Raw genomic sequence first — 12,638 nt, forward strand, 5'->3', positions numbered from 1 at the left:
TGACGTAAGTCAGAAAGAGAAAGACAAATACCGTATGCTAACACATATATATGGAATTTAAGAAAAAAAATGTCATGAAGAACCTAGGGGTAAGATAGGAATAAAGACACAGACCTACTAGAGAATGGACTTGAGGATATGGGGAGGGGGAAGGGTAAGCTGTGACAAAGCGAGAGAGAGGCATGGACATATATACACTACCAAACGTAAAATAGATAGCTAGTGGGAAGCAGCTGCATAGCACAGGGAGATCAGCTCGGTGCCTTGTGACCACCTAGAGAGTGGGATAGGGAGGGTGGGAGGGAGGGAGACGCAAGAGAGTGAAGAGATATGGGAACATATGTATATGTATAACTGATTTACTTTGTTATAAAGCAGAAACTAACGAACCATTGTAAAGCAATTATACTCCAATGAAGATGTAAAAATAAATAAATAAATAAATAATAAAATAAAAAATTACAATCAATTTTATTAATTTGCAAAATTCTGATGTTCTATTACTTAGCAGCTCAGCCAATTTTGAAAGTTATACAAACTCAATTTTTGTAGACGTCTCCATCCATCTATGTGAAGGTTTCTTAAACTTGGCACTATTAACATTTCAGACTGGATGGTTTTCATTAAGGGAAGCAGCTGTCCTGTGCATCGCAGGATGTTTAGAAGCATTCTCGGCCTCTACACACTAGATACCAATAGCACCTTCTCAGTTGAGACAACCAAAAAATGTCTCCAAACATTTCCAAATGTCTCCTAGCAGACAAAATCACCCCCAACTGAGAACCACTAATCAACTTCAAAGTTCCACACACAAAAAAATGTGAGTATAAGCAGCTCTTTTCAGGAAGCAACTCTCTGCAGGAGGCTTTTTGTCTTGTCACTTTAGTAAAGCTATATTTTAACTAATCTTTACACCAGATGCCCCCATGCTTAACTAACCTCCATCCCAAGCACACCTTTCAAATCTTTTGATCACACAATGCCTTGCCTAACCTATTGATTCTTTCTTTAGATTAAAGAAGTAGAAATGAAGAATACGTAATTAACAGATGAGTAGATCTTTTGGCCAGCTTCCCCTTTAGTAATCTCATGAGCAGATGGTGTCAACAAGATACCACCTAAAGAAAGATCACAAGGAGTAAACAAGCCTGCACACTGTGGGAGATGACACGAGTCTGACCCCCTTACTCAATGATTAATGAAATACTTCACCTTTTTCCCTTTAAGAACTTTCATGACCAAGCAGAATCTTCAAAGTTGATTCTGGGACATGAGTTTGCCTTCTCCCCAGGTTGCTGGCCTCCTGAATAAAGCAAACTTCCCTTTTCCAATCAACACCTGTCTCTTGAGTATTGGCTTTTGAGTGGCGGGCAGCTGAATCTGAGGTCAATAACATGAATTCCATCCTACAGCCCCTTTGCTGCCTTACTGAAGTGACTAACAATAGCACAATAAAAATGGTATAACAGAATTTTACTTTCTTTTACTATTACATAAAGAAAGCAAATATTAATTGTTAAAAATTAGAAAATAAAAATTTGCAGAACTAACAAAATAATTACTTGTAATCTCATCTCAGTTAGCATGTTTACAGACAGGTATTCCCTGGATTCACTCATTCAACAGTAACCAAGTGACTGCTTTGTGCTGGGCACTGTCCCAAATGTCAGAGATAGAGTGTTGAGGCAGACAGATTCTAGCCTTTCTGGAGCTTACAGCTTCATGGTGCCTTCAATAACAACAGCAAATAATGATAAGAATCATAAGGAAAAGTGCAGGCTCCTATGGTCCTACAGCATTGGCTTGAGGTGTTGTCTCAGGGAAGCCTCTTTGAAGAAACAGCATCTTAGCGGAGAACAGAAGGGTGTGGAATAACAATGGCTAGCACTCCAGTGGTGCTTGCTACCTGCCAGGCATTTTTCTAAGATTCTACGCATAATAACTCATTAGTCCTCTGAACAACCCTGTAAGATAACTGCAATTATTATCCCTGTTGTAAAGATAGAATATGGGTTCAGAGATGAAGTACCTTGCCCCAGACCACAAAGCTAGTATGTGGAAGAAACAGAATCTGAACCTGGTCTGTGTCCCTAATGACTAGGACAAGGACAATCTGCCCACCACCACCCCCAAAGTGAGCCAGGCAGAGTGGAGGAAGAGGGGTTCTGGCAAAGGAGGCTGTGGTGCACTATTTTCCCAGACAAGGAGGCGTGACCTTCCAGCCACCAAGAGAGAACACAGAGGATACTGAACTCCACCTCATTATATACTTATGGTAGTTTCCTAGTGAAATGCAGCCTCCTTAAATCCTTTCTTGGGAGAAGATGAGGTATAAATTATTTATAAATTAATTAATTATGATGAGAAGTAAGCAACAGAATAGTCTAACACTGAAATTGAAAAGAGAGGTGGCAAGTTCCAAAAGGTTGAATTCATAACAGCAACTCACTCAAATACATATTGTAGATGAGTCAGGAGGTCTGAATTTCTAGGCTAATAAACTCGTATGTTTTGAGCTGAAGTGAATGCTCTCATGATGCTTCTGCAAGTTGTGTGGTTGCAATAAGATAAAGGGAACGCTCCTCACTAAAATGATTTCCAGAAACTTCAATGATCTAAATCACTCCCTAAATCTGGTGATGACACAGTTAATCTTATAAATCTAAGAACATTCACTATGACAATACGGATTTCAATACTACTGAATATGCTCCTTTTATTGCTTTTATTATTTGAGATACTGTTGGTTTAATTTCTATATGACTGCATTATATATAAATTCTAAATATTACAAAAGGGAATCATAAAAGTAAATATTTTGTTTTTTTAATTCACTTCCTATATGAATTATACTTCTTTTCAGAATTTAGAATACATATAATTATCTGTTGGTTAGAATACTAGGCTAATAAAACTATATTTATGTATTTGATCTATATGTCAAATTGCTCTGTGGATATAGCTGCTTTGGGCATCTCAGCATAATCTACTATCAGATTTAGAAAATAACTCAAAAGCAGTGGGGACCACTAATTTCATTTTCATCTATGAAGCATCTTATAGATACCAAAATCTCAAGGAATGAGTTGCTCTGATTAATTGCATTTTCTGGATAACTGAGATTTATCTAGAAAAGGTTTAGTATCCCATCCCTAGAGTTGAAAATATACTGGTAGATGTTCTTGCCATAGCAAATCATATTTTAATCTTTGTGTGAGGACAGATAATACAAAGGATGATCATATGGAAATTAAAAATAATTTTACAGTATTGCAAATGGAAGTGACAGAACGAGCATGAGATTGTGTTGAATATGTACTCATCTCAGAGCCTAACCATTGCTTTTGAAAAAAACTACTAATGTTGCTTCATTCTATTATCACTTGTCCCATTATGAAAAAGTGAACTGCAAAAGAAAATGGGTTTGATTCTTGTTAGTGTTATTGCACGAGGAATAACTGAGAGGGATAAAAAGAATGTGCTGGATATTTTAGTACACATGATATTTTTATTTCCCCCAACAAGCAAAAATAATCTTCCTTTTCTATTACTATAATTAAATGTAATTCTCAGCTATTTTGAAACTCACACAGCAGAGTCTACTATAATTTGATACTGCTTAAGTTCAGTGTTGCTTATTTATCAGCCAATTAAGAGGCAGCAATATACTGGATTAAAAAGCGGTATGAGTATGTGTGCATGCTTTTTTAAACTACCTCCCGTGTGCTGCCTAAACTCAAGTCTTGCTGGGAACTTTTGATAAAACTCTCTCTTGCTTTTACTCTTCTGAGTATTTGTTTCTCTCTAGGGAAAAGGTATTAAATAATTTTGTTGAGACTAACAAACTATGTTAGTTCTCTTTTCAAATTGTGTAGTGTAACCATTTCCTACCTACATTTTACAGAAGTGACTGTAACTCAAAGAGCAGTGGCATGTTTATAATTACGCCCTTAATTAATGGAGTAGAATGCAGGCACTTTTATACTCTATCGCCCAGCGATTCTCAAAGTCTAGCCCCAGACCAGCAGCATCAGTACCACCTGGGACTTTGTTGGAAATGCACATTCTCAGGCCCCACCCCAAACCTACTAATTCAGAAACTCTGAGGATGGGACCCAGCCATGGTTGACCAAGCCCTCCAGGTGATTCTGATGTACACGAAAGTTTGAGAAGCAATGCTTTAGGCTGAAGGGAAAGGGGACTTACCCAAGGTTAGGAGCTACTTCAAGACAGGTTCTCCCCATTTTCAACATCCCATTTCTCCAGACTAAGTCATTAATTTAGACTTTTTGAAACATCAGCACTGACCTGTTATCAATGAATGGTCAATCAACTAGTTTTCTCTAAATTCATAAGGAAGGGATACCCAGATACTGTCCAGTATACACTCTTATGATATGAATAGCCCCCAAATAACTGAGAGAATCTGGTCATTCTCCTCACAGCTATATTGCCCCCAACCAGCTCACTGTGGATGCCTCTGCTAGAACCACAAGATGAAGATTAGCGTTGCTGCTGTTGTTGCCGATTAGTGAAATTTGACCAGAGTCCTAGTTTGACCAGATTTTTTAAATATTGCAAAACCAAATGTGGATTGTTCTCCGAAATATTAGTATTTTACACTGCTTCATGCAAATAATAGTCATTATTAGAAGAACAAAGCCTTATCAATAAATCTCAATGTACTTTAATAAATGGAACTGAATTTCCTAACAAAATTGAGAGAGAGCATAAAGTTCTTTGTATAAACTGATCTGGAAAATGAGTCAGAAAATATTTTCTGACGAGTTACCGTTTCAAAACAGAGTTATAAAGCCAACCAGCTAATCAGTTTCCTTTCTTAACTGCTCCCTTCTTGCTAGTTGGAGGGAAGGGTGGGTTGGAGAGGGAGGGGAAAAGGTGGGGTTCCAGGCACACAGAGAAGGCAAGGCATGAAATCAGCTGGATTCAGGAACTAGAAGGAGATTCGTTAATGGTGTAGGGCAAGTGATGAGGAGAGGAGATCAACTGACGAACGAGGCCAGAAGTAGGCAGGTACTTATCATGAAGGACAAGGTGAGGATTTATTCCTAAAGGTGGCCAGAATTCATTACAAGATTTTAAGTAAGACAGTGTTGTGATCAATCCAGAATTACAGTACAATCACTTTGCCAACAAACGATAGAAGGATGGATTCTAGGGAGAAAATGGTGAAGAGCAACTGCCATCAGGACAAAGGTGATAAGAACCAAAACTAAAAGCACTATCAGTGGGAACAGAGAGAAGAAAATGGATTCAAGGGATACATAGGAGGTAAACAGACCTTCCACTGGAGAACTCTACTTAGGAAATAACAACCATGAGCCTCTAGCCTTCTCTCAAGAGTCCTTGCACTAAAAAAAAAAAAATGGCTTACAAACTTTTTAGTTAAATCACTTCTGAATCACACTCACATACAAATATTTGCTGGAGAGGAAAGGGAACACCAACTCTCTGTCAAACACAACCAGATTTTGAAGCCCAGTTTAGACTCAACTAGAGAAACACTCCCTACAGGCACCCATGTGCATGTACATGCACACACACACACACACACACAAACTCACACGTGTGTGCACGTGCACATTCTACCATTAGATGATGGCCTTACAATTGAGTTGGGAAAGGCGTCTGTCCAAACTACCTTATCCACACCATGGTCTGGGCGATTCTCTCTCCTCAGCCTCCCCCATTCCCAACCTAGCCAGTTCTTTAGCTGGTCTACTGGAATTGCTTTCTAAATTGCCTGTGCCCACCACACCAAGCATAGATTTTCTGATTACTTCCAGTTAAACTTAAAAAAAAAATGTCATGATTACTTAAAGACATGAGCCTTCAGTGGGCACCATTTTTTTAAACCCTTTTCCTTTCACTTGTCTCCACTCAAGGTTACACCCTCCATTTCTCCATCTTTTCATTACCAGCTAGTTGTATGGAGGTTCCACAGGTGAGAACGTGGGCAGTTGTTATTATGTAATTGTTGTTATTATGTAATATTATGTTATTACTGTTTTACTCTCTGGTTTTTGAGTACTCTTTGGGCAGCACTCATGCTTGGTTGCCAAAGCATGGCTACCATGGTAATATCAACAGATAGCAATATTTTGAAAAGAAAACAGCAAATTAAAAGCTTATTTTAAATGAAACAGTGAGCAAAACAGGTAGAACTCAGTCAAGAGGCAGATTGCTACTGAGTAATTCTCCTCTCCTGGGCACACAATGTTTTTTTAAAGAGCAGCCATTCTCCAGGGGAACAAAGATAAATAGTCTGCTTGTTTGTTTTTTACTTACCTCTCAAAGTATTTCTTTAGTGGAGAAAGTTCCTGGTTTTTCAGTAGTTAGCCTAGGTGAGGAAGCAATCGTGTCTGCTTCCCCAAAATATCATTGCTGACCTCTCTGAGCACTCCATTGAGGTCAGGGTGGAATTTTTCAGTCCTCAAACCTCTCAGAGAAATGTTCAGCCTTTCACTATTTTACGTACTCTCTCAAGAACTCATGTACAGAAATCCCACTACAGTAAAACCTCAACAAGGCAGAATACAAATAATGAACGCGTCAGTCCCCTGGCAGCTGATGCTAATAGCCAGGCTTATGTAAAACTAATTTCTTAAGTTGAAATTGGTTTATTTGTGAGGTATGACATTATATAATGTAACATTTAGCTGTTCTATTTAATAAAATTGGTCCTATTCTTGGCAAGTAAAAAAGCCCTAATATTAAATTATGCAATTTCCATGCTTTTCAATTTCTTGTGTGCCAGTGTTACAGAAAGCCCAATTTGAAATATAAATAAGAGAATGTTACATTTTGTGCAAGTAGAGATTCAATAGTGATCTGAACTCTTTTTTCCTTTAAAATATGTCTTTTAAATGCACATGTGATAGCTCCTGCATTTTCATAACATCTGAATTCTGAACTTCTAAGCAGCAATCAAAGCTGCAGGAGCTGACCTACTGCAATTTTACTGCTGTGGCAAAATCAGCCCCTTTATTCCATGGTACACATTTTCAAAGACAGTCTCAGCAGTGTGCTTTTTTTATGACTCCAGTTTATGCAACTTTTCCTTAGGACCCTACCTCATCCATATATCTGAGATTCCTAAATGCAGCGAGCTATCAAGTCATAGCATTATTTTCTTTTTCATCAGTAAAGTATCAGTACAGAACAGAGAATGAGGAATAAGTTGGGGTCACAGACATGCTGGGCATGTATCCTCTATGAAATCCATTCAGAAGTTATGAAAATGTAGGAGCTGACACTTGTACATTTAAAGGTATATATATTCAAAAGAAGGGGGAAAAGAAGAGTTCACATCATTTCAGAACTAGGGTTCTTTGTGAATAAAGGGCAAGTATCCTAATGGATACTGGAGGCCAGAAGCTCACACGGGGCCACAGCTGAAATTAATAGTGAGCAACTTCTAAGCAAGACCTCTAAAGGGAATGACTCAAAAGAGAAAAACCAAACTGCATGCATTCTTTTACTCCCTGCCAGAAAATCGGGGTCTCATAAATTCACTGAGACATCCAATGAGAACACAACTGGGATTTTCCCACTTGCAGAAAAATCAAAGATGGCCATTTGGAAGGGAAGACAAGGAGGGCTTCTGAATCAAGGATTATAGTACTGGACAGGACTATGCAGGTCAGAGACGAAGATTTTTTCCAAAAATATCATCCTTTGAGTAATTATGTATTATCTGTTTTCCTATAGTTCCTAGAGCTATAAAACCAATGCATACCAACGTAATTTCTTTATATTTTATGAGACTTCAGCATTTCTATCTTTGTCCTTTCTATCTTTGGTTGGAAGTGTCAGTTTGAGTAGAACCCCAGGAGTGAGCATAACCCCTCTACATGGGTCTAAAGAACAGAGAAGTGTACGGATGAACTTCCTTTAGCCCCTAACACCAAAGAGCTTCTCACCTCCCACAAGTAGAACTCTCTTGTATTTTGTGATTCTGAGGATACCAAGGAGAGTTTCAAGGAAAAGGAGTTACTCACCCAACAGACAAGATAAAGATCCATTCAACTCAGTAGTGTGTGAGCCGAGCTTCCACTAAAGCAAGGAACTCAACATGTCATAATTTTCAAGGCAGCTTATAAAATCCAATTTCATCTCTCAGCAACGTGTAGCTGATAATGCTTGTCACCTGGATGGCCTGCAGATGTGTCTTAAGGATAAAAAAGACACTGAATTTAATTTACAACTTTCTCTAAAAAGAAGAGAGCTTTTATGAAGTTAATAGAAAACATAACATTGAAAATTAGTACGCTTTTTCAGATACAGATAAATGTTAATCATATTAGCAAACCAAAGGAATTATTTATCTATTTCAGTTAAAATATCTATCTTGGCTTCAATTATGTAGCACATATGTAACTAGTTAGAATTTTTGAGAGAGTAACTCAAATAACTGCTTTAGTTCCCTACTATCTTTTATTGTTCATTTGCCCTGAAGACTGAGAAAAACTTTAAAAATAATATAGCTACCTTTTAATTATTGATGGAAAAAAGGTTAACAATGTGAGAATCTGTTTTACTTTCATTACCATGATTAAATAAATAAATTATTACAATCATTTGCCAATTACTCTTCTGCTGTATTTGTATTTGTGTTCTTTTGCTTATTGTTTGAAACTAAAATATTTTATCACCATCCTACCTGGTGAAAGGGATAAAAGAGTTTTCCTTACTCTGGTGATTTTTATTTCTCTAAGAAATGACAGTATCAAATTTCCACAGGGATTGAGAAAACCCAGCTGAGTTAGTTTTAGGTTATATGACTAGATCATTGAATATAAAGTTTTGAATTCTCATACATTTCAATAAAACCACTGATAATTAAACTTCTAACCACACAGTAAGATGCTAAAACAAATATTTGCAGATTAGCTATGCAAAATCTACCTCCCCTAAAGGAAGATAATCCAAAATTAACTTTAAATAACTATGTATTAATTGAGCATATACTCTGCATGATCATATAACATAATAAATGCTAAAATTTATTTCTAATTCAAAAACCATCCTGGAGGAGGGAAATCATTGACCAGTAGCCTCTGCACATATATATAGTTGAATAGACTATGCTTATATTAGTCCCATTACCTTTCTGCAACTAGATTTTTCTGCATTTCATAAAACTATCTCACCTTACTTAAATACTGTGATGCTTTGATAAATCAAATGCAAAGGCTATACACAAACAATGCTGTTTTTTAACATAACAAAATTAAGATTTTTATTCCATATTTGCAATAGCAGGTATGTATATGTTTGCATCCTAGAACAAAAATGGAGCTGAATAAACAAATTTTCAGAATTGACAAATTAAGCAATACATCTGTCCACACATGGAAACAAATTGTTGAAAACGGTGTTATTTACTAGTCTGTGCTCAGGGAGGAAAGGGAAGAAGGGATGTATTAATTATACATGACGAATGACTTGACACTTCCTGGGTGTTAAGATGAAGTTTTGAAAGGTTTTCCTGGGGGATTGCTTCATGTCTCAGATGAATATGTGTTTCTTCATATTTTTACATTTTAAAGACTTTTAATAAAGATGGCAGAAATACATTATAAATTTTGGAATACACAAACACACACATACACATACACACATATTAATCATATTCAATTGCTCTCAATATCCAAAGAGTCAACCTCTGGGTTTCTGTAAGAAAGACAGATGGTCCCCATTTATTCATGTGCCTATGGTAACCAAATGATTCCAGTTCTCACTTATGTTCTAGATAGTAGCTTGCATCTTGTTAGTGTTACTATTTCATTCAAAGAAACCTGAATGACACAGTGCAGTAGTGATGTGTACAGTAAAATTATGATTACCTATGACAAAAGGAATGGCAAAAAAAACTCTCACATTTGAAAATGACCTTACACCAAAAGCCTACTTCCAAACATTGTACCAATATTGGCTTTTATCTTAAGATTGTGCCATTTAAAGACAATTAAACCATCACTTTGCTGTACACCTGAAACTAACACAACATTGTAAATCAACTATAATATAAAATAAAAATTAAATTTAAAAAATAAAAGACAATTAAACCTATTTATATATGTTATTTCCAAGGCTGTCAATTCGAGTTATCCCAGAGTTTGTTCCATAATCTCATACACTAGGTATTCATACAAGAAACCAAGAGACCTAACATCTCCAAATCCTAACCAATTCCCCTCTTCCTCCTTTTAGTTGAATAAAAAAATTATAATTTTATCTCTTTCCTTACGGCCTTGTCTCAGATTTCAGGAAGCTCACTGTGCATAGAGTGATGGGTGTTTCCAACAGAGAGAGACACCGTTTGGCAAAGAAAAAAAATCATCATTCTGAGTCATCGTGAATACTACAGATTGCCCCTACATCTCTGAAAGTAATTCCCTAATAAAGTAGTTTATAATATACAGGGCCCAACTCGCCACATTCTGTGATGGAACGGTTGCTCTGTGATATGTAATGCTGAGATTATCCTGACATGATGTGTAAGGTCGAGACCTCTTCCTTTTTCTGCCCTCACACCAGCTCCCCACCTGCACAATTAATTCATCGCCAACCACCCCAGTTTCCAAAGACAACGACTCCAGAAAAGCAGTAGGCTAATCACATACCAGGTGTGCCGGCAGTGTAACGCCTTCTTTGTCTTTCCCTGCTTGTTTCTCCCTTGAACACCTGAGAGCAGGGACCACATCCTACTCTATTATGTGTCTGTACAGCATATAGCACAGGACCTGGCAAGTAATAGGCACAAAATAAGTGAAAGTGGAAAGAACAAATTTAAACCATGGTTAGAGCAGAATCTATGGAAGCCTATGTAGTTAGGTTTTATGTAGTAAAACCTAAGTACACAGGGATTGTTTCCATTATGTGTAACCTTCCAAAGAGCACTGAGAAGACCTCATTGGCCTAGGCAAGAATTGGAACTTCTGCTTTGCAAGGAGGGGCCCCTGCTTCAGGTCCACAGAGCCACTGACATCCCTGCTTCAGGTCCACTGACCTCGGGAGGTGAGGAGGGAAAGGGCAGGGTAGAGGCCACTTTAGCAGAGCAGTGCAGACAGGAGCAGGACTGGCCTGCGGCCATACACCGCTGCCCAGGGATGCGGGCTCTGGGAGGCCTGCAGAACACATTTCCCTGTTCCGTGATTCTCTGGGGCACGGAGAAGAGGGTGTAAGTTAAATACTGGCATTTAGATCTGCTGTTGTTTCTGCATACAAACCAGAAGTGCCTATTTTTTCCATTTATTTTTAGGTAATTGGATCTGCGGGTACCTAGGAAAGTATTTAAAGCTCTACCTCCTTTAACTTCTGGCATCACTATTTACGTGTTTCCCAGGTAATTTACGGCTGAAAGTTCATTGAGAATGAAAAGATTAGGCCAAAATATAAAAAGATGAGGACAGGGCTTCCCCGGTGACGCAGTGGTTGAGAGTCCGCCTGCCAATGCAGGGGACACGGGTTCGTGCCCCGGTCCTGGAAGATTCCACATGTCGCGGAGCGGCTGGGCCTGTGAGCCATGGCCGCTGAGCCTGTGCGTCCAGAGACTGTGCTCCGCAACGGGAGAGTCCGCAACAGTGAGAGGCACGCACACCGCAAAAAAAAAAAAAAAAAAAAAAAGATGAGGACAATGGGATTGAAAAAAAGATTGCTTCTCACCCCTTGCTGCAATTTTACTTGTTTAACGTGTCATATTTTCCCCTAACCTCCTACATTTACATAGTTGTAATACACTGTCTTTCAACTGTTACAGGAAAACCATTCAAAATATCACTTTCTGTGACTTCTCTATGATTCCTTTGGTAGATGCTTCTTGAGGGCACCAACTTTAACCAGAATCTGGTAGCATAAGTCTCTGGGTTCCAGGCATCAGGGAAAACACACTTCCTCTTCCCTCTCCTTTCTGAAAATCAGCTGTTGACAAGATTGTTTACGCTGATTCTTAAGAAGCACCAGAATTCTACTGAAAAGTTACATCGGGGTGGTGTGCTTAAGCGCACCCTGAGCTTCCTGTCAGAACTTTGCGGCCACCCCTCCTCCCTCCAAGACATTCTGTCAGCCAGAAATAGAGAAGTCGTCACATTCTTTCATTTAAATAGCAAGGTATAAAAAGCTGATAGGATGCCTGATCACTGCTTCAGATTCTAGTGATGTCTCACTTGTCCATGATGTGGGTTTTGTTCAACGTGAATAAACCAATCTAACTGCTACTAGTACCTCATCAGGCTCCAATTCTGCCATTTATGGGGCACTTACCACGTGCCAAGCTCTGTGCCAAGCTTTTTACTCTTTACAACCACCTGATGCTGTAGGTGCCCTTGTTATCTCCAGACTACAAAACAAAGCTCAGAGAGAGTCCATACCTTAGACAAGTACACACAGCAAGAGGAATCAAACCCACACCCACCGTGTGGAGTTCTCGGTCTGGACCATAAGCACTCTGCTCTCAGGTGGCTCTCTGAGGGTCTCGCACTTCCCCTCCAAAAAGGTCATTGCTTCTAAAACAATGAAAGGCCAACCTCCTAAGAACGCTTCCTTTTAGAAAAAAGATGCGTTGCTGTATCACACATCGTGCGCTCTTATATTTCAGCAATTTTTTTTTAAGG

This window comes from Mesoplodon densirostris, chromosome 9 (genome assembly GCF_025265405.1).
Source record: "Mesoplodon densirostris isolate mMesDen1 chromosome 9, mMesDen1 primary haplotype, whole genome shotgun sequence".
Lineage (NCBI taxonomy): Eukaryota > Metazoa > Chordata > Mammalia > Artiodactyla > Ziphiidae > Mesoplodon > Mesoplodon densirostris.